The sequence below is a fragment of the Arvicanthis niloticus genome, chromosome 6 (genome assembly GCF_011762505.2).
Source record: "Arvicanthis niloticus isolate mArvNil1 chromosome 6, mArvNil1.pat.X, whole genome shotgun sequence".
Classification (NCBI taxonomy): Eukaryota; Metazoa; Chordata; class Mammalia; order Rodentia; family Muridae; genus Arvicanthis; species Arvicanthis niloticus.
Window position 1 is genome coordinate 73,794,253 of NC_047663.1, and position 21,432 is coordinate 73,815,684.

General features: G+C 39.0%; 1 protein-coding gene across 2 annotated transcripts in view; it reads left to right on the forward strand.

Moving 5' to 3' along the window:
- The window catches only part of Sgcd (sarcoglycan delta), a 539,196-nt gene that overhangs the window by 508,006 nt on the left and 9,758 nt on the right, over window positions 1-21,432 (forward strand). The window lies entirely within an intron of this gene.

The window sequence follows — 21,432 nt, forward strand, 5'->3', positions numbered from 1 at the left end:
ACCAACAAAGAGCTTTCTGACTCTATATTATTCAATTGAAAACCCCTAAGTGTATGAGCAAAGGTGTTTGGAACAGTGGATTGAGGCATAAGACTTAGAAGTGATGAGACTGGGCTCTAGGTGCCTCACTGTGGAAGGAGATGTGATGGGTAAGGACATAGCTCTCAAGAAACACTACTAGAGACGATGATGGTACTTTTAGGTGGCACATAAACCACCTAAGTCTTTTATGCTAATCACCTTTACCTCTACTAGTGTTGCATATTTCCATGCTAATCTAGGAAAAACTGTAGTGAACTCCAATGTGAGCTTTCATTTAAATCATCTTATTAAAAAAAAAAAAAGGCCAATAGGCACAAACAATTTTTCTCTATTTCTATTCACAATGTCATAATGTTTGGTATGTTAGCATATCAAAGCAGTAACGTGTAGAGTATTCACAATGCTGTCACGGGTAGAACTGGCTCCCTTACCCACTCCTAAAAGCCTCCCATTTTGTAAACGTAGATCAACTCTTTCTACACTTTGTGACTTTATGAACCTAACCATCCCAAAAAGCCATCCACAGATTTAAAGAGAACAATGCTCTGACAGGGATCTGCTGAACTATCATGACAATGGCATTAAGCCACTTTTGCCATGGGTCCCCAACTATGAGGTCAGACTGAGAGTGTTTCTCTCTACTTTTGCTTGCAATTGTGTCATGACAGAGTAGGGCAAACCTATGTTAATCACAATATAAATTACAAAATAGCAAAAGACTATGAATCTTAGATTTGAATGTATTTCAGAGACAAAGCACTTGCCTAGCACGCACGAAGTCTTGTTTTGAACTCCACAGTAACACACACACACACACACACACACACACACACATACACATTCAACACTATGAGTTCTCATGGCCTGAGTTTTATAGATAGATTACATTTAGGGTCACAGAAGGTTAGAACTTTTTTAAGGTTATGTGTACTAAAAAAAGAAAAAAAATTGGACCACAGGTTCTACTTCTCTTCTCCTGCATTATTGGAGTGTTGTCCTTCTCTAATGAAGGGTATGGGGATCATACTATGAAATAGACATATCCCCTTGGAGACTATTTTGACAAAAAAATCAGAATATTTTAATTCATCAGTTTTCTATTATTGTGACAAAATACCTGGGAAAAACAGCTGTGGGGAAGTGTGGCTTTCTGTATGTGTGCATGTGTGTGAGGCCAGAGGTTGAGACCAGCTCTCTTTTTGGATCACTCTCTACATTATATTATGAGACAGAGTTTGTTCACTGAACCTGGAACCAGTTGGCTAGCTAATGAGCTCCAGGGATGTTCCTCTCTATCCCCTACCCTCACATGAGCCGAGGTTACAGTGCATGCTGTGCCTAGCTTTTATACAGGAGCAAAGGATCCAAATCCAGGTTCTTGTGCTTGTAAAGTAGGCATATTACCCCCCAAATCCATCCTCCCAGCTCTGAAAGTGTTCCCGTGACTTATAGTTTCAGAGCAAGGTCATCAGCCTCATTACTTTGGGAGTGACAATAGGCAGAATACTATGGTAAGATGGTGTAATGGGGCTCTTCACCTGTGATTGCTACAGAGGAGAGGGATGGATGAAAAGAAGGAAGGAAGGAAGGAAGGAAGGAAGGAAGGAAGGAAGGAAGGAAGGAAAGAAGGAAGGAAAGAAGGAAGGAAGGAAGGAAGGAAGGAAGGAAGGAAGGAAAGAAGGAAGGAAAGAAGGAAGGAAAAAAGGAAGGAAGGAAGGAAGGAAGGAAGGAAGGAAGGAAGGAAGGGAGGGAGGAAGGAAGGGAGGAAGGAGGGAAGAATGGATGGGTAGGTAGATGATACATGTGCAAACAAGGGGCTGTAAGTAAGATAATACACCCTTTAAAGGCATGCTACTAGTGACCAGAGCTCTTACGGGCCTACCTTGGAATACTGTGACAATGAAACACCAGCTCTTGATGGACAGGAACATTTCACATGCAAAGCATAAGAGGTAGAAATTAAATAGCTTTTTCTTTAAATAGCTCTTTGATGTGATAGAATACTAAATACATAATGTTTTAAATCAATCATAAAAGGATTCTAGGAAGCACTGGCCTTTCAGTAGGTTTGTGCCCCAGATTTCATCCCAATAAGAATTATTAGCAAGCCTCTGTGAAAGCTGATGGATCCATGAAAAGTATTGAGGAGACAGTAAATCTAGACAGTTCTGATTACATGTCAACCATCTCTATGTGGGGACCAGGTGGCCTTGGGCAAGTCATCCTCTCATACTGAGTCTCATCTATGCAATAGAGATTTTACCATGTGCTGCCAAAGATGCCCTTAGAGCATCTAAAAGCCCAACTGATGCTCAGGGCACAGGGATCATTGTTATTAACCCCTCATAAACCACTCTCTAAACATGCCTCCCGATTCATCCAGCCAACAACAGCTTCAACATTCTTCTCCAGCTGTTAGTGCCCGAGGCACAAGCCTCTCTCCCTATCACTTTCAAACACTGCTGTGGGCTCCTGTGCAACAACCCTAACTATCAAGGATGGAAGCAGAGATATGCAAAATGTTTGAAAGCTGGTTAGTTACTACTCAATTTATTTATTTCATGGCTGGAATAAAAATAGAAGTTTTCAATTAATATCCAACAGAGAACCATTTGCTTTCATTTTAAATGGATCCATTTACATTAAGTAAAATGTCTTTGAACACAAATTAGATACTTCCTAAATTTTACATGGTTATAATTTCTACTCAGTAAGTAGAGCCAGTTTTAGGGCAGTGAAAATGATGAAGGCGTTGTGGTTTGAGTATGGGTTTTGCTTCTGGGTTCTGACTGTGTAATCTTAGTGAGATTTGGGAGGATAGATTTATCTGCAAAATAGTGATAATATTAATAATAGTATAATTAATTACTTTTTTCTAAAAATAGTTTCACTTAGCACAGTGCCTTCAGTATGTAAGATTTTGTAACCTGTAAGTTTTTATTAAAAACCTTTTAGAGAAACTCAAAGTATAGCTATAGGGCTATGACATATTACTAGCTTCAGGGTAGCTTACATATTTTGTGCCCCCCAACAAAAAACCCTAATAGCATGCTAATGAATGGAAATGAGTACTCTCAAAGATGTCTGCTGAGCGTCAGCCTGCATGATGAAGAATGGTCACTGTCACCACTTGACTCAGGGCCAACAGATTTCTTGAGTTACAATCATGACCAGCAGTATATTTGGTTGCTGTCAATATTCCTGTGTGTGTGTATGTGTCTGTGTCTGTGTCTGTGTCTGTGTCTGTGTCTGTGTCTGTGTCTGTGTCTGTGTCTCTTTGTGTGTGTCTGTGTGTGTGTGTCTGTGTGTGTGTATGCATGTGTGTTAAATGTGAAGTAGGTTTAGAGCTGAAAGATATATCTTTTGTTTTATAATTTAACTCTCTCATCATACAGAGACAAGATTTTCCCATGGCCAAGTTAGTTACAAACTTAATAACAAGAGTCTACTCCTAACTTCCAGCCTAGTGTTTCCTTCTGGGACACACCAAACTACGAGGCTGAATTGACTTCCAACCACTTCCAACCTCGAACAAAACTAAAGCTTTCATTTAATTGGAAACTCTAAGTGCCATTTGTGAATTTCTTCATTTTAATTCCTCGTTAGAATAATTGATAGCCTGACCCTCTGTCACACAGAGTCAGGTTAATTGGATGGATCTTTAAATGTTCTGAGAACATCAGGTCTCCTTAGGAAAAGTTTTTTTTTAAAAAAAAAATCAAACAAAACATGAAAATATAGGAATGTATATAATTTCTTTGATATTTAAATAAATTTGTTTCTGATTAGTTTTAGAAAATAAGAGAATGGAGCATATAATGGTTTAGGGACAAAAAGGCACAGGAAGGACTATCAAGAGTTTCCATAGAAACTACAGTTATGATACCTGTGGTTTCATATATAGCCACCTCAACGGCCTTGAGTATCAAGACCAAACAGATGGTCTTCGTATTCCAATATAGTTCAGAACCTGTAAACTACCAAGTAATAGCATTTGTGATCTTTTTTGACCTGACTAAAGCTTTCCCTACACATCCACACTCTCTAATGGTCCTATGAGGAAGATGTCATTATCCCATATTGAATATAAGGTGTGGCTTAGCTTGAGCTCCCCTCAAATGAAACACCTAAAACAACATAATGTTTATGATAAGCCACTTTTAACCCAATGGCCTATGTCCTCTCTCAAGAAAATGGAATGAATGACCAGAAAGTAGCAAAAATTTGCTAATATGATTGAAGAAACAATGACTTTTGAAACATTTAAAAGAGGAAACTCTTGGCTTCCTGGGGGAAAAAAAAGACCATGAAAAATAAGACTCCAGTGATACTTTCTTTAGGTATAAGTTCAATATGGAATATTATTAATGTGACTCCTGGTTCTATTATAACTTAACCTCTAAAATAAGATTAAATTGTTCAGAATTGTATATAAAGAAGGCAAAAAGAAGAAAGAGTAGTTTGGGCCTCTTGGCTTTGCTCAGAATGTAGCAAGACCATTGTGTAGGTAACAGATTCTAACAGGAACACTAAATTAACAAATATTTTTGAGCACTAAGCCTCATGATGAGTGTAAACCTGGTGTAATCTCTGTACCTAAAGACCTTTAGCCTTCAACAGGAGAGAAGTTAACATAAGTAGTAATTAACTAATTGCAAGCTGTGTCCATTGGCCCAAAGGAATGTCACTGATGGATAGGAGTTGTCAATCAGGGAACAGCTCTAAAAGGTGATACTAATGAAAGATTTGAAGAATGAGAAGAAAATAGACATATCAAGACTAGAGATTGTACCCAGCATGTAACTGCTGCAGGGTGACCCAAAAGACTACATGAGTCCACTGACTGTAGAGTCTTTTTCAACCTACATCAGAGTGACTGAAGGAAACTTCAGTACAGCCAGCATTCTTAACTTTTGAAATAGTGGATATTTGCCCATGGAGAATCAGGTTACAGAAGGGTGTGGAAAGCTACTTTTCAACGGTCATGACCAGGGGATATTCACCACACACACACATACATCCAGAAAGTCATTATATTGGCAACACAGAAATATGCTGAAAATCTTCATTTTATCAAGGAAGTCATAGAGGACATATAAATAAGTAGCCTTATAGGAATATAATTGAGCTGAAAATCTCTTGTTGGTTAGTGACATTTTAGCTCTCATACCCCCATCATCATGCATGTGTCTGCTGCAATGTGCCTGTAAATCAATCAACATATGGCCAATCATATAAAGCTATATACAGTTCTTGTACAGTTATGTACAGTACATAATACTTGATAAATGACTGCTTTGTAAATTCGTGTATTTATTATGCTGTATTTTTTAATCATTATCATCAATGTGTACCCCTGTGTACCAAAAAGCTTACTACAAATTAACATGCCATGTTGTTCTGGCCATATCTTCAATCTCACTCTGACTTTGATAAAAGACACAGGTTGTCTGGTTGAGCTATGCCATGTAGAATTGTGTACGTATACACCATGTACACATGGTTGCACAGCAATGGCACTACCTACTGACTTATTCCTCAGAGTGTCTCCATCATTAAGTGCCATGTGACCATACATTAACTTACCTACTTTGGTTGCACCTTAACTTATGTCTCATAGAAGCTGTATAGAATGGTCTTCCCAACAGGGGCATGGTAGAGTTCTACATTAAGTGCCAAGATCTATAGCATACACAGGCAGGCTAACACCTGATTCTTTTCACTATCTATATGCAGTGAAAATTTTAAAACACATACATGCCCTGGCATTCTGATGTATTTGGAAAGGGGTGGAGAACAAGGATGCCACAGTCTAATCTTATTATGTGATTCTGTCCTTGGTGAAATTTCTCAGCTATTTGGAGCGACCAAAGCTGTACCAATTTTACAACATTTCTCACGAATTTGGGCTGAATTCTTTCCCTTTCCATCATAACTTCATCTGATTTTTTTTTCCTTCAAAGTTATAAAACATCGATTCATCCCAGGTATTGATGTTTGCTGGGAGACCCTGGTGCTGCCTCTGCCTCTCTCGACTCCCACTCTTGTTACTTGTTTTTGACGATGTTCTGAAGGTCGCTCCCCAGTATAATGAGAGCTACTGTCTTCCATTCTCGGAAGATGGAAGCAGAATATGATCTAGAAGCTTGTCTCGGTTTGGAAGTGATTAATGTAGATGCTGATGATGAAAGAAATGAAAACGAGAAATCTGGCTAAGTAATCACCATTCCAACAAAAACAATTTTAACAAAAAATGAGCCAGAGACAGCGAGAACAAACTGATAATGCCAACCACCAATAAATTATTCCCGACTTTCAAAAACAGACCTTGCAATAGCACTTCAAGTTTTGTGGGAGTTTTGATTCATGAGACTTCTGAATATAACTGAGATGGAAAGAAGACACACTTCCTGCCCCACCTGTCATGAGTACTTAAAAAGGAGTATGAACAGAGAAGTAAAAGGTTCAGATAAATGCAGAATTGTACCAGGAAATGTTCTGGTAGACAAACTACTCAGAGCTACATAAACATAGATGACATGACTAATTTTCTCTTTGTCATATTCCTTGGGCCAAAGACTGTATGTCTTCTGAGAAGAGCTGTGATATTACCTCAAAGAACAATAAGCCCTCAGCTGTAAATACAAAACATGCATGGATGGTGCGTATTCATACTGACAAGAAGCGATCAACGCCACGAAATCAGCTAGACTACCAGTTCCCAGGATGACTGTTCTTCTCTACTCTCACCACCCAGAGGCAGCTGATATTTCATTGAAACTCACATTTTCAGTAGCTTCTTCTGAGTAAATATCCATGTGATATCATCTCAGCGATGTGGAGATATACCTGCAGTTATGATTGAATATGTCTATGACTCTTTCTCTCTGTCCTTGCATAGCATTCTTTTCCATTCATTTGATATCTCAAAGAAAAAATAAAAACAACATCAGCAGCTCAAACATGTCTAAAAGTAACCTCACAAGTTTACACCCTTAGACTCTACTCACACCTTTTCCCTTTGTCAGTAGCTAAGGCTTCCTAGCTCCTAGGTAGAAAATCTAAAACATTGGAAATCAGCTTTGCTTCAGTCTACCATTAAGTGCATGCCTAAACTTCTGCCATCCATGCAACTCTGTAGTCAGAACAACTGCGTGAGAGAAAGAGGAAAAAAGGAATAGGAGAGAAACCAGCAGCAAGAAATTGGCCTCCGCAGTGAAAGGACATAACAATATATACCAGCCTTCTGTCTGCAGATGGGAAACTATTGTGTCATTGTGGTCTGATCGTGAAGGCTCAAACACTGTGAGTCAGACAACACAGTTCTAGCCAAAGGGCAGACGATTGATTGGCCTCTTAAGTAGGCAGGAAAAGCCTGCTCTGGCTCTTCTTTATTTACTTCTTTTTGGATCTTCTGTTGATTGTATGGAGGCTGTCTGCATCGACAGTCTTCGCTACTTAACCCACATATTCAGAACTTGATCTCATTCAGAAATATATTTGCGGGACTTCGTTGTGTAATGTTTGGCCAAGTAAGTATCTGAGCAACCCATGGTCCAGTCAAGTAGATATGTAAATTTAACAAGAGTAATCACCACAACATCTAGATGGATTTAAGTTGCTCAATGTCATTGTCATTGTCTTTCTCTCTCTCTCTCTCTCTCTCTCTCTATATATATATATATATATATATATATATATATATTTACCAATTCAATTAAATATAATATTTTGGTTGTCTTATCATATTCTTCTAAGATAGTTCCCACTTATCTCCCAACTCCCCAACACTCAGTAATGCAGTATGCAATTTGTGGTTGTTGTTGTTTATTCAGCTTTCACTTCCACATTGTAGTCCATTATTGAATGCAGCCAGGCAGGACAGGAAATTAAACAAAGAAACCCAGAGGCAGGAGCTTACATAGAGACCATGGAAGGGTGCTTCTTACAGGACTGATCAGCCTCTACCAGCCCAGGGATGGCACCACCCACAATATGCTGGTCCCTCTACCATCAATCATTAATTTAAAAAATTCTCTACAAGTTTGCCTACAGCCAGATCTTGTGGAGTCATTTTCTCAACTGAAGTTTCCTCTCTCAGATGACTATTGTTGGTGTCAAGCTGATATAAATCGAGCCAGCACATACCTTATGCCAGCTCAGTATGATCAAATCTTAGTCAATGGATTTTGTTTCCTTCATTTTCTTGTCTCCATTATCCCTAATCCTACTCCCAGCCTCGATTACATTGGTTTTTTTAAATTGTTGTTGTTGTTGCTGTTGCTGTTGCTGTTTACATTCTAACTACAGTTCCCCCTCCCTCCTCTCTTCCCAGTCCTTCCCCCTCCCCCCTCTCTGCCTGCACCCCCATCTACTTCTCTTCAGTTTTTATTCATAAAAGAGCAGGATTCCCATGACTGAACTTCTTTTATCCTACAAAATAATCTTCTCCAAAAAGTCCTTGGACCTCTCGTCCTTTATGAGGTTCTTTCTCATCCTTAGGATGTCAAATGTGAGCCTTCCCATATACCAGCTCTTCCTGCCACCCAACTCATGCACAGTTATGGCCTCATACAATGTCCAGTGTTTCTCTAGCCAAGACTCTAGCAGCAAACACAAGGAACTGCTTACTACAAGCTCATCGTGAACAAGTGAACTCCTTAGCTCAAGAAATAAGTTCACCTTGTAGACAGCTGTAGCCTTAGAGTTCTGCTTTGCACTAGAAATTGAATGAAGGTCTGATGGTCAGGCTGGGGTAAATTACTTGCCTGGTATGTGCATGGTCCTACACTAAATCCTCTGCGCCAGGAAAAAGAAAGAAACAAAAACAAACACCAAATAGTATCTTTTAACCAAATGATAAGCTATTTCCTAATGGACAATAAGAACCAAGCCAACCACTGCCAATCTAGGATACAGGTCACACTTCCATGTCACCTAATAAACATATGTTAACTCAGTCCATTTGCTCTATGCTTGGAAGGAAGAGTGGATTCAAACTAATTTTGATGTTAGCTAGGACTGCCTTTCATCAAAGCAAATCTCATAATGGCTTTTCTCTAGGTGACAAAATATTGCTGCTTTTCTGAGAGAAAATGTCTTCAACTGCAACTATTTGATTCATTTCTGAGACTTTCAGAGTAGAACAAAAGCTGTTCTGCATAGATACTTGTGACTTTGGATTTAAAGGCGTATCTACAAAATTTGGAGCTCTATTTGTAAAATTAGAAACCTACTGCACATAAGGAGATTTAAGATCCTAGAGGGATGGCTCAGCAGCTAAAAGCTTAAAGTGCTCTTTCAGAGGCCCTGAGTCCAACTGCTAGCCCTAAAGTCTGGCACTTCACAATTACTTGTTACTGTGGCCCAAAAGGAATATGATGCATTTGGAACATACACACACATATACACACACACAAACACACACACACACACACAATTTTTAAAATAAAATAAAATATTTTGTTAAGTCTAATGTTTCAGAGTAACTCTTGATTTACAAGCTGAACCTATCTAATTAGGAAATCTCTGTTTAAGTGTGGGACGGAAACTGAAGGAGGGGCCGTCTGGAGACCATTCCACCTGGGTATCCAACCCATGTACAGTCACCAAAGGTAGACACTGATGTGGATGGTAGGAAGTGCATGCTGACAAGAGCCTGATATAGCTGTCTCCTTAGAGGTCTGCCAAAGGCTGACACATTCAGAAACCGTCACTCATAGCTAACCACTGATCTGATCAAGGGTCCTCCAATGGAGAAGCTAGAGAGAAGACTAAAGGAGCAGAAAGGGTTTGTGGCCCCATGAGGAGAGCAGCAATACCAACCAACCAGAGCTCCCCAGGGTCTAAACCACCAGCCTGGGAGCATATAGGGAGGGACCCATGACTCCATCTGTACATGAAGGGGAGGATGGCCTTGTCAGGCATAGGTGGGAGTGGAGATTTTTGGTCCCATAAAGAATGAACACTGAGTGGGTGTGGGGGGGAATTCGAGGGTGGGGAGGTAGGAGTGGGGGGGTAGGTGTGGGCACATTCTCATAGCATGAGGAGGGGGGATGGGATAGGAGGTCCCTGGGTGGTAGGGGGAATGGGGGTAAGGGGATAAAATCTGAAATGTAAATATATCCAATAAAAATAAATTTTTAAACAAAGTAGAGAAGAAAAGGTCTTCCCCCTCCTTTATTCTCCCTAGGCTGGGGGTAGAACTCAGGTCTTTATACACACTAGACAAGTACTAAGATACACTCCTAGCCAAAACCACCTACTTTATAAAGAAATCAAAATTGTTTGGCATAAACTGTAAGCTGAAATAAATGCTTTTTTCTTGCCAGAAAGAAAGAAAGAAAGAAAGAAAGAAAGAAAGAAAGAAAGAAAAGGAAATCTCTGTTTATTCCTATTGTTCTCGCATACTTCTTTCATTTCACAAATTTCTGTTGTGCAGGTTGGAAATACTTCTGTGGAATACCATATTCTCAATACAAATACAGGCATTTACAACAGGGATGCTGTGGTTGACTAGATTATGTTTCTGCCTTTCAAGCTGGAACTGCAGTACCTATAATTCTTTTCTTGAATTAGACTGGCTGATGATGTTAAACAAGCAAGTACCACTTCCCCTGGAAGGTTGGTGCTTAGCATCAGGAACCATTAGAGACCACCTCCTGGCTCACTTTGTTAACCAGAGATTCCATTCCAGACTCCCCTGACTCCCTAGAGAACCCTCCTTCAGCTTCTCTATGTCTTGGGCACTTCTTGGGTGCATGCATAATGAAAGGCACTATTTTTTCTCTGCTGAAGCAGAGGCTTGGGAAGTAAGAGACTTCCAAGTATCACCCCATGCCTTTCCTTTCTCCTTGCTTTGTTGTTCTGCTGATCTCAGGCTCCATCATCTAGTATAGCTTTACATAGACTGTTGAATTGGTTCTATCAACCATGAATAGTCAAATTCCTACAATATACATATGCCTGCTTTCAGAGGCTCTACTTGATCCCTAATCAATGGACTTCTAAGGAGCTTTCTAGCATATGGGTGATTAGACAGCATTTGCAGAAAGTTGCTGTATCTTTAAGTATAAAACAATAATCCCACCTTAAAGACAATGCGATTTCAGCATACGATATCAAATTATCACTTCTTTTAGAAGCTCAGAAACCTGGTACTCAAGCACAACAGCACTGTGGTAGTTTATATAAGCTTAGTTCAAAAACCGAAGAAAAATGGGAACCCAGGGACTCTGAGCAACTGAGGCCAGCTTTACAGCTTTTGCTTTTACATCTTCATTTTCTTGGCCTAATCTGTCATGGGAACAATACACGTCTCAAGCCCATTGAAGGAGTACATCTAAGAAGAGAGAACACCAGTGAAACTTGTAGTGTTTGAACATTAGATAGAGGGTTTCCTAGTTTGCATTCTATGGCAGTGATTAAAAACTGATGACCAGAACTAATACCTCAAAATCCCCAATCCACAGTGGAAAGGTGGAATTGAACTCATCTCCCCCCAGCCCTTGATCCTTTAACCCAAATGACTACAACAGGAGTCACTTGCCTCGAACATCCCCATGACATAGTAACTTTAAATCAGTCCTTGCACTAGTTGTAACCTGAGTTCATAGTCTCTAGACAAGCCTAAAATCTCAAGCAAAAAAAAAAAAAAAAAAAAAAAAAAAAAAAAAAAATTAACTCTCTGTGGCTCAAGCTAAGGGGACCAATTGCCAATTGTGATCATCTACTCTACATGAAATTATCAGAAATGCAGGTCTCAAATAATTTCTTCAGATAAAGACCCAAGAAATATAAACCAGTAGTTAAAGGGGACAAAGATACTCAGAAACAAGGCTCCATGAACAAGAGAGCAAGCATAGAACTTCACTGTCATGAAGACTTCGGATATGGGAGTAAGCAGAGAAAGAAGATAAAACAGGTATTCCTGCCATGCATAAAAGAATGAAACTAAATGACATAAAGTAAAGGAATCTTTAAAGTGGCTAGTAAATTAGAACATGAACTAAACAAAATATCTATAAATAAAAAAAAAAAATAACCCCACATAGCAAAACCCCAGTGGATGTGAAAAGAAATGGATAAAGATAAATCAGTATAAAAATATATTGAAGAATTATTCATAAATCAGAGGCAGAATAATAGACATGCCAGAAAAATGCTGTCTAGTCGAAATGAGAGAAGAAGACAGAATATGATTGGAAATGAAGCAAAAATAATTTACAAACACATACCTGGCAAATGGTGTCCAGTGAGGTTAGACATGAAATTATAAATTTAGAGTTCACAAACATTCAGTTAGAGAAAGTAAAGGTTAATCCATGTATATGAACTAGGGAGATGGCTCAGTCAGTAAAGTGCTTTACCACGCAGGCTTGAGAACTGAAAATCACAAGACAGTAAGTACCATTCATAAAGTGTCGCTCACTATTATTGTATAAGTGCAAGCATACACATGCTGTGGTGCCTATGGGGAAGTTGTAGGAGAATTTTCTTGGACATTGATTCTTTTCTCTTATAATAGGCTCCCAGGAGTTAATTTAAGTCATCAGGGTTGTACAAGTAGCTGGTATCGCAACTAAGGTATCTCAACCAGTCCAGAAGATACCATTATACAGTTACTAAAGGAAACTCAGAATCGCTATTAGTCATACAACTATCTGAAATAGCGAACACCTGAGCTCCCCCCCCCATATACATTTATAATATATAATGTATAATCTCTGTTTCTGTGAGTCACGGTGGACATGCTGCTTAGCCAAAGCCTCTACTTCAGATCTTGTATGAGGCTGCAGTTGAGCTGTTGGCCATGGCTGTCACCTCATCAAATGTTTGACCAGAGAAAAACAGTTCCAAGAACACTATGGTTACAGGGAAGATCCCGTGTTGTGCAGACTATTGGTCTGGAGCAAAGGGAATCCATTGGCTTTAGGAGATCCTTCATAAGAAGCCATCCGTATGACAGATGGTTTGACATGAGGAAGTGGGAATAGAAATGTAAATCCAGTCTTCTTAACATCCTAATTGGATAAGAGAGAGACCGTCACTGTTACCATATCCTATTTGTATAGAGTCCTATACTGAAGGAAAGAAATTACTTAGGGGCATGAGTACCAGGGAGCAAGGATCAGTAGGGACCATCTTTGATGCTATTGTACCAGGCTTATTAAAGACACCTGTTTTAGATCTAGTGACGTATGACTGCTTAGTCAAAGGAAAGTAAAACTTAACCTCAAAAATATTTGCATTAAAATATTCATAGTACTTTCTACAGACTAAAAACAACCAGATGTCTAATAAACATAGATTGGATAGACAAATCATGGTCCATTCAAGTGGTTGATGATGACAGAGCAACAGGAAGAATGAACGACTGATGAGCACAACCACATGGAACAACAGTGAACATCTCAAAAGTCAGAGAAGTCTAAAAATGGTATTGTTTGCTAGACGAGGTTTGAAAACAAGCAAGACTAATGTTCAGTGAGGAAATGAGGGGAGCACTGCCTTCAGAGGGAAGCAGGCAGGGTTGCCAAGATGTATGTATGCTGGTGATGTTTGAGAGGATGGCGATTTCATGAGATTTTAAAATATATTAAGGCACACATTTAAGATCTGTGTATTTTACTCTATGTGGCATTTACTTCAACTGAAAGCAATCGGAGGGCTGAGGAGATGGCTCTGTGGGTAAACTGCTTGTTGAACAAATATGAGCATCTGGGTTTGGTTCTCTACCACCCACAGAAAAAACTGAGCAAGGGGGTGTACACCTTTAATCATGAGGCTGAAAGATGGAGACAGGAAGCCCCCAGGGGCTTGATAGCCTGTCTAGGCAAATACGCAAGCTCAAGGTTCTGCAAGACACCCTGTCTCCATACATATAGTGGAGATTAATAAAGAAAGACACCTGACATCAACCTCTGGCCTCTTCATGAGTACATACTAGTGTGTGCACCCCCATATGCCTACTATACACAGATACAAGCAAAGGCTATATGAAATAAAAAGGAATCCATTACGTAAGGCACACATCTGAAATATAAGACACATATCATGGCTCATACTTGAGAGTATAAGGAAATCTCTACCAGGAAAGTATCAGAACAACTATAGCAATGGGTGCATGAGTTTTTAATGCATGGTGGGGGGGGGAGACAAAAGAAAAATAAAAATACTTATTACATATTGATAAGATGACAAGAAAGGTAAACAACTGAAAGCTGCTAAGTATCTTAGAGCATACTTATTTTTAAAATGAAAGAAATCAGGGCAGTGTGGTGGTACATGCCTTTAACCCCAATACTTGGAAGGTGCTGACAGATGGATCTCTGTGAGTTTGAAACTGACCTGGTCTATATTGTAAGTTCCAGGCCAGCCATAGTTACATAGTGAGACCCTATATCAAAAAACATTACTCAAATAGCACAAACAGGGGTCTAAAAATAATAAACAAACAAACCCAAGCAGAACAACTGGGTAGTTAATAAAACATAAAGAATATGGCACCAACACCTGAAGTACACAGGGTCATGGAAGGTTTATAAAAATTGACATTATCAGACCCAAAGAAGGCAATTTCGACTTTTACAGAATTGATTTCATGCAGAAAACAGCTTCTATTCTAGGATTGTCAGTTCAAAGACAATGTTCAAAAGCTCCGAATCAATGCAAACATATAGTAGGCATATCTAGAAATCCATTCTGGGAGATCTCATATTTTTGGAAAGTAAGAAATGAGAATAGCTTTTGATAAAACTCAGAGGCCCCAGGGGTGATCATACTGCAATTTTTAAAAAGTCACAGATACGTTATAAATATTCCTTGGGAATGTTGTTAACATGCATAATGATGCAAATACTTTAAAAAAGTAAAGATTTAAGAAATGGTACATGTTAGAAGTTAGAACAACCAGTGAGTTATTCTAACTTACTTGAAACAAAAAGGCAGAGTGGAATTCATGGACTGAAAATCAAGATTAATTAGGTAGAACTGATGGGGGAAATTTTTCTCTTTGAAACTTAAAACAACCTCTGGTAGTTTAGTTCAAGGGACAACAAAGCCACAATGCAGAGTCATTAAAAAAAAACAACAGATAAAACTTAAGCCATTATGTGATTTGAAAATATACAAAGGGGGGGGTGCTTATGAAAATCAACCTGAAAAGAATTATAAAACATGTATCATGCTATAATTAGCTTAAAAAGAAATGAAATCACAGAATTACATATACACATACATCATATACATCATATATACATACACATATACACGTACCTGTGGGGGAAATATTAAATTACTGAAATGTATACAAGGAAACATAACTAGACAGACACAACGACAGTGAGTTAGACTCAAATCTCAGCAAAATCCCTGGGTCAGTGAGGCAACCCAGTGGGTAAAGGTACTTGCCACCAGTCCTGACCTCCTGAGGTAGATGGATCAGCATGATGGAGGAATAAAACCAACTCTGACAAGTTGCCTGACTTCCTTAGGTACGTCATGGTACATACACATGAATGCATGCCTGTACACACATGCAATAATAAATAAAATACATGAATGTTTTTAAAGGGTTAATAAAATTACTCCAGGTTTCTTTGTGAAACTTAAAGCCAAGGGTGCATGAAAACACAAGAATTAAGAATTTTTGAAGAAGCTAGGGTGGCAAGATCTGTCTTATCAGGGATAATGAATACTATAGCCCTTAATAACTAGTTATACTAGGCATACTGTTAGTACTTTTCAAGAATAGACAAAATAATGAATAAGACTGGAAATCCTCAAAGGAGAGGAGTAAGGCTATGAAAATGTCGCTGCTTTTAGAGCTTTGGTTGTTTTTTCTCATACAACACTGTTATAATAATCTGCATCAGTCCAGATCCAACCTCAGCCCCTACACAAAACTCAATAATTGGCAAGTTACAGACTTAGTGAAAAAGCAAAGTATATAACTTTTGAAGATGATATAGAAGGTCATGACCACACTGTAGGAACTGCCGCCCCAATAAGTTATAAAAGGCACAAATGTGCTTGTCTACATTAAACCTGGAAATGTACGCAGACATCCATAGACTGGGTGGATAGACAAACTCACAAAGAAAAAGAAAAATAGAGAACTACAATTTTTAACATGTAAATTTTTATAGGTCACACCTAGAAAATTGGGGAAAAAATTAAAATAGGCCAAACATTTCACTGAAGAAAAGTTTCATATGACTTACATATGAAATGGTGCTTCACTCTCTAATTAAGGAAATCAGTTATAAAAGATAATCCTTCTTTTTATACTTCACATTACCAAACATCAGCACCAAAGTAAAGCGATTGGGACACCATTCATTGCTAAAGAGGAAAAGACAAGTTCAGCAGTCACTTCTAGAAAAGCTGCATGGTACATTCTTATATGCTGCAGCTATGCCTTGCTCAGGACAACCAAGTCTATTATGTCTGCAAGAGTGTCCTGCATATGTACACCAGGAGACATACCCAAAGCTGTAAATAGGCAAAAAAAAAAACTATTTATAGAAACAAAAACCTGGAACCAGATGTCTAATGGAGCAATGTAAAAATAAATGATAACATATGGTAACATCAGGGAAACAGAAAGGACTACGATTATATGATAAGATATGTAAATCTCAAGTGTATGGGGGACATACAACATTTACTAAAGAAATATGTAAGTGGGGGTTATTCTTGATAGAAAGTTAAAACATGTAGAAGGAAACAATGTATCAAGGAAGAAAATATGTAGCTGTGAAGAAGAGCAAAAAAACAAGAAACCCAAAAGTCCTAATAGTATTTATTAATAAGAAGGGAAGGAGATAAAATGAATGGAGATGAGCTCTGGGTACCACAAAGGTCAGCATTTCCCTTTTATTCTTAAGGAAGATGGGAAGCTTGAAGGCCCATGCCGTGCCAGTCTCTATGCCCTCTTATATTTTTATAAAGATTTTATATGTTTGTGGGATTTAATGAACCCAGAGACAACTAACCTCTTAATAATCAGAAAAATAAATCAGAAGCCTGAGTAGCAGAGAGAGAGTAGAGAAGCAGCTGCCTCCCTAGACTGTATCTCCATCACCTCCTTCTCATCCAAGCCAACATCACTTCAGGTACCATTATGCTGCAGCCGTCCTTTAACTTAAAGCTCCCCTGTAGGTTACTCTCTGCCTAACTAGTCCTCGTGAGCACCTGGGTGTATGGCCCTACGTTAAGGCAGCATCTGCAGAAGTGGTGGTTCTATGCCAATACTACTCAGTTACTGAGCCCAGGCAGCACCCTGCACTTCCACAAACTCACATTGAAAATTGTTCCTCTTAGGATTTAGTTCTGCTCTTAAACCCCGCTTCTGGCCTTTCTTGCCTTTTCTATGTTTCTTTCCTAGAGGTTCCCCTCCCATCCCCGACCCCCTTTTAACAGTAGCAGCATTCACTTCCAAGGGCCAACAGAGTTCTGAACATTTCTCCACCATTTCATTTTTATGCCACATAAGCAGGTATGTTCTAGTCCTTGGTCTGTGGACAGAAATGGATGAGCATCACTTTAAGGGTGTTACTCCCTCTGTGGTTTGCAGGAGACTTTGTTTTTTCTCAGCACAAAGTCAAAGAAGAGATTAAACTGAAGTATACCCATCCTGAATAACAAAGGCCATTTGGAAAGGCTATGAAGCAGGCAGTAGGGTACCTTCTTGTTTTAACTCCTGAGAGATGGTCACACCCTCCTGGTTGTCCCATCATCTTTTACATTAGAACAGTTTCATCAGCTGCTCCCTTTCTTAGTGTCCTGGTACTTAGTTCCCAGGCTGGAATTGGAGGGCTAGCATTCAGCTTTATGTTTACTTGACTGTCTCAGAGCCTTTCTGCTGACCTGGCGGGCCTTAACTAATAGACAAGAATAAAGTAAATTTTGACGCCTAAGATGACTGCATTACAACTAGTAAGTTCTCCAAGCCCCGCACATATTCTCAGTCAGGTTCCTTTCCACCACACCTCCAACCTTATACAGATTCATTGTGAATGGTAGGTTCAATGTATGAGAATATTCAACATACACGGATTTGGTGTCACTGATGTAAACTACTTAAATGTGAGAAATACTGTATGACACCTGACAGAATATGACATCTGAATCACTCGGCCATGTATGGTGCTGCTTCCCACTCTCATTCATGGGCATGGCCACATCAGTGTGATGTGGGTGAAGTTTCTCTGCTAGCACAAGAGGGAGTGATGTCCATGCAGGGCTACCAAGCTTACACTTTCATCTGACCCATGAGCTTGCCCCAGATTGCTAATCTCTCACTTCAGAGACAGCCAGAGAGCTTGGGACCATTTTCTCATTTTATCTTCTTTGGCTATTCAGTCTGGCTTACTTAGGCAGGTTGTCTGGAGTTTGCTTGCATCTTTGTTTCCATTAATATGAATCCTTTTCTTCCTACATCATGCCTTTGCACTATTTTAACACTGATTCCTGCCTAGTTCACCTGTGACATTATTGTCTTGCACCATTCCCAGGCTAAAGATCTTAGGCTATTCATTTTTCTTCATTTTTTTCCATCTCTGCTTCCTTTCATTTCACAAGTTAACTCAGCTTTTTAACACACTTCTTTTTTGTCAACTAGCTCCTCACTCACCGAGACTACTTACTGTACCTTCTGCAATTGTTTGTCTCAAGTTTCCTTCACTTTACTGGACTTCACAGACAGAGAAAGCTCCTTGGAATATTAAAGCTTTCTTTTTGAAACCTCCCTGGGAAAGAAACGTATGCCTAAGTCAGTCAGACTGTATAGGAGAAAAAGAAAAAAAAAAAAAAGTTAATGGTCCCAAACTATCTGCCTATATCAGAAGTGAGAGATCAGCAGCCTGGGGCAAGCTCATGGGTCAGATGAAAGTCTAAGCTTGGTACTCCTGCATGGACATCACTTCCTCTTGTGCTGATAACAGAACTTCATCCACATTACACTGTTATTATTCGAAAGCCATTAGAAAAGCCTTATGCAAATGAAGTAAGGCATAATAACAGGCAGAAACACACATGACTTGGCAACCTTAATGAAGGTCTTTTGACAAGACTAAGGGTTGGAGGGATTGTTGCCACACACAGGAGAGTGAAACCAGTAAAGAAAGAACAAACTAAATAGGTAGAAAGGATGGCATTTTCTGTGGAAGTATGGTGAGCCTGTTGCTCCTCTTGTAGCTCTGGTAGAAAACCTTCAAGGACAAGGCTGCTTCCCAGAAGCCATTGAGAACAGGGAGGGTGGAGCAGCCCTCCTGGTGCCTGTCTTTATATGATGAGGTTGCTCAGTGGTGCTAACTCACTAGTGAGTGTGCCCTTGTGGCCATTTTTTTTTTTTCCTGAGGCACTAAAGGGGTTGCCCTGCCCATGAATGGAGTAGTGAAATAGAACAGGCAGCCAGCCGTGGGCAAAAAGGATGATGCTGATTTTCAACCCATTCAAGATATAGGAAAGTTGGAAAGTTAAGCGGAGAGATGGAGCTGAAGGAGAAAGGTTCTAAAGTTCTAAAGCCACTGCTGGGTCCCACTCTTTGGCTGAACTGCTTTTTCTGTAAGAGGACCTTCATAAATCTCTATCTGATAACACTGTTCAAATCTATAGTGTTCATGGGGATAACTGAGCTTTTCCTCATTAAAGTGCCTTAGTAAAACAAACAAACATACAAACAAAGAACTTTTAAAGGCATACTATCCCCTGTTTTGCCATTATAATCAGCATAGAGCAAGGCTGAGTTTTCTTATAGTCAGTGAAGTTGACTCACTATTTTTGAATTTTAAAAAATGCATAGAGATATGGAATAAGTACTATAATGCAATCAAGATAGATGTCAGAGTTTGACAACCCAAAACAGCCCCTCCTCATGTCCCAACTAGTTCCCCTCCTAGACCCAGGCAACTCTTGGTCTGTTCTAAATGTACATCACAAGGTTAGGCTCAAGAATTCATTTTTGCTGGTATAATAATAATGCCAACCCAGAACAGTATCATGGTCCCTAATTAAAAAGACTCAAAGTGCTCCAAATTAAAAAAAATTTTATAGTGCTACCAAGATGCCATAAATTGGAGCATTTGGGTTTTTCAGATGAGGAATGCTCCAGTAAGGTCTTCTTAACTCTAGAAATTTCCAAAATCTGAAGCACACATTTGGTTTCCAAGAATTTTAGGTAAGTAATATTCCACTCACGTTCATAATATTTTAGACCAAGTCACATTTCTAATTTATCAGGCTTGACTTGAATTTTATAAATAAACTGAGGCTTTGAGAAAATTTAGAGAGTGAAATAAGAAAGACTTGCCTGTGTTTATAATGTTACGGGTCTGAAATCATTAAGAAATTGACCAGTCAATTAGGAATTTACATAACCAGGAATAAATTTTAATACATAAGAGGTTTTATTAAATACTGGCTAGGACTATGAAAACTGGCCAGGTGCATTCATTCCTAAGACTCATTCATGTTCAGATTGTGGCACCAAATCACATTAGTCAGGGGATTATAAAAACAATTCTCACAAGGCTCTGTACTTCCTGCCCTCGTGCAAGCAGAGGCAAGCACACATCCTGTACAAGTGATGTAACCAAGCTTGTTTACAAAAGTCAAGACATACAGCTTGTTATCTTACATGAACCAACAGCCCCCAGCATTCCAGGAAATTATCTTACCTTGATCAAGTAGGGCTTACAGGTTAGAGGAAGTTTTGTTTTATAGATCTCTTAAGCACAGTGATCTCAAATCAAATCATAATGTTAGCCTGCATAATAAAGGGGATATCTCATGGTTTAATGATAAGACTGTCTGACTCTTAGGTCTATTTTCTTGTTTTAAGTGATATATAATTGTTATTCTTAACTATAAGTGTATATGGTAGCAGGTGGGGAGGTCTATGCACATGTGTGCAGATGATGGAGGATAGCCAAGGGCATCAAAGACCCTGGAGCTGGAGTGCTGAGACCTGGTCCTCAGACCTGCAAAAGCAACAAGCATTCTGAACCACTAAGCCATTTCTCCAACCTCCTATGTCTCTTTTCTTAACTTTGGTCTGATTGTGTGTTTTCAAAAGATCCAGATAGTAGAACACAGATAGTAGGACACATTCTAGAAAGCTGGATGCTAAAATCCTCTTAATTAAAAAAAAAAAAAAAAAAAAAAAAAAACCCACAATAATCACAAAGAAGGAGCGATACAGGGAAGAATTTGTTAATTGTACTAATAAGGAAATAATATCATCAATTCAATATAACACGAGGCCATGATTCTAAAATACCGTCCTTATAACCTTTGTAAAATCTAGAAAAAAAAATAAAGCCTAGAACCCTTGCACTCTGTTACAGACTTGTATGCCTGTAAAGAAAATCTAGAAAAATTCAATGA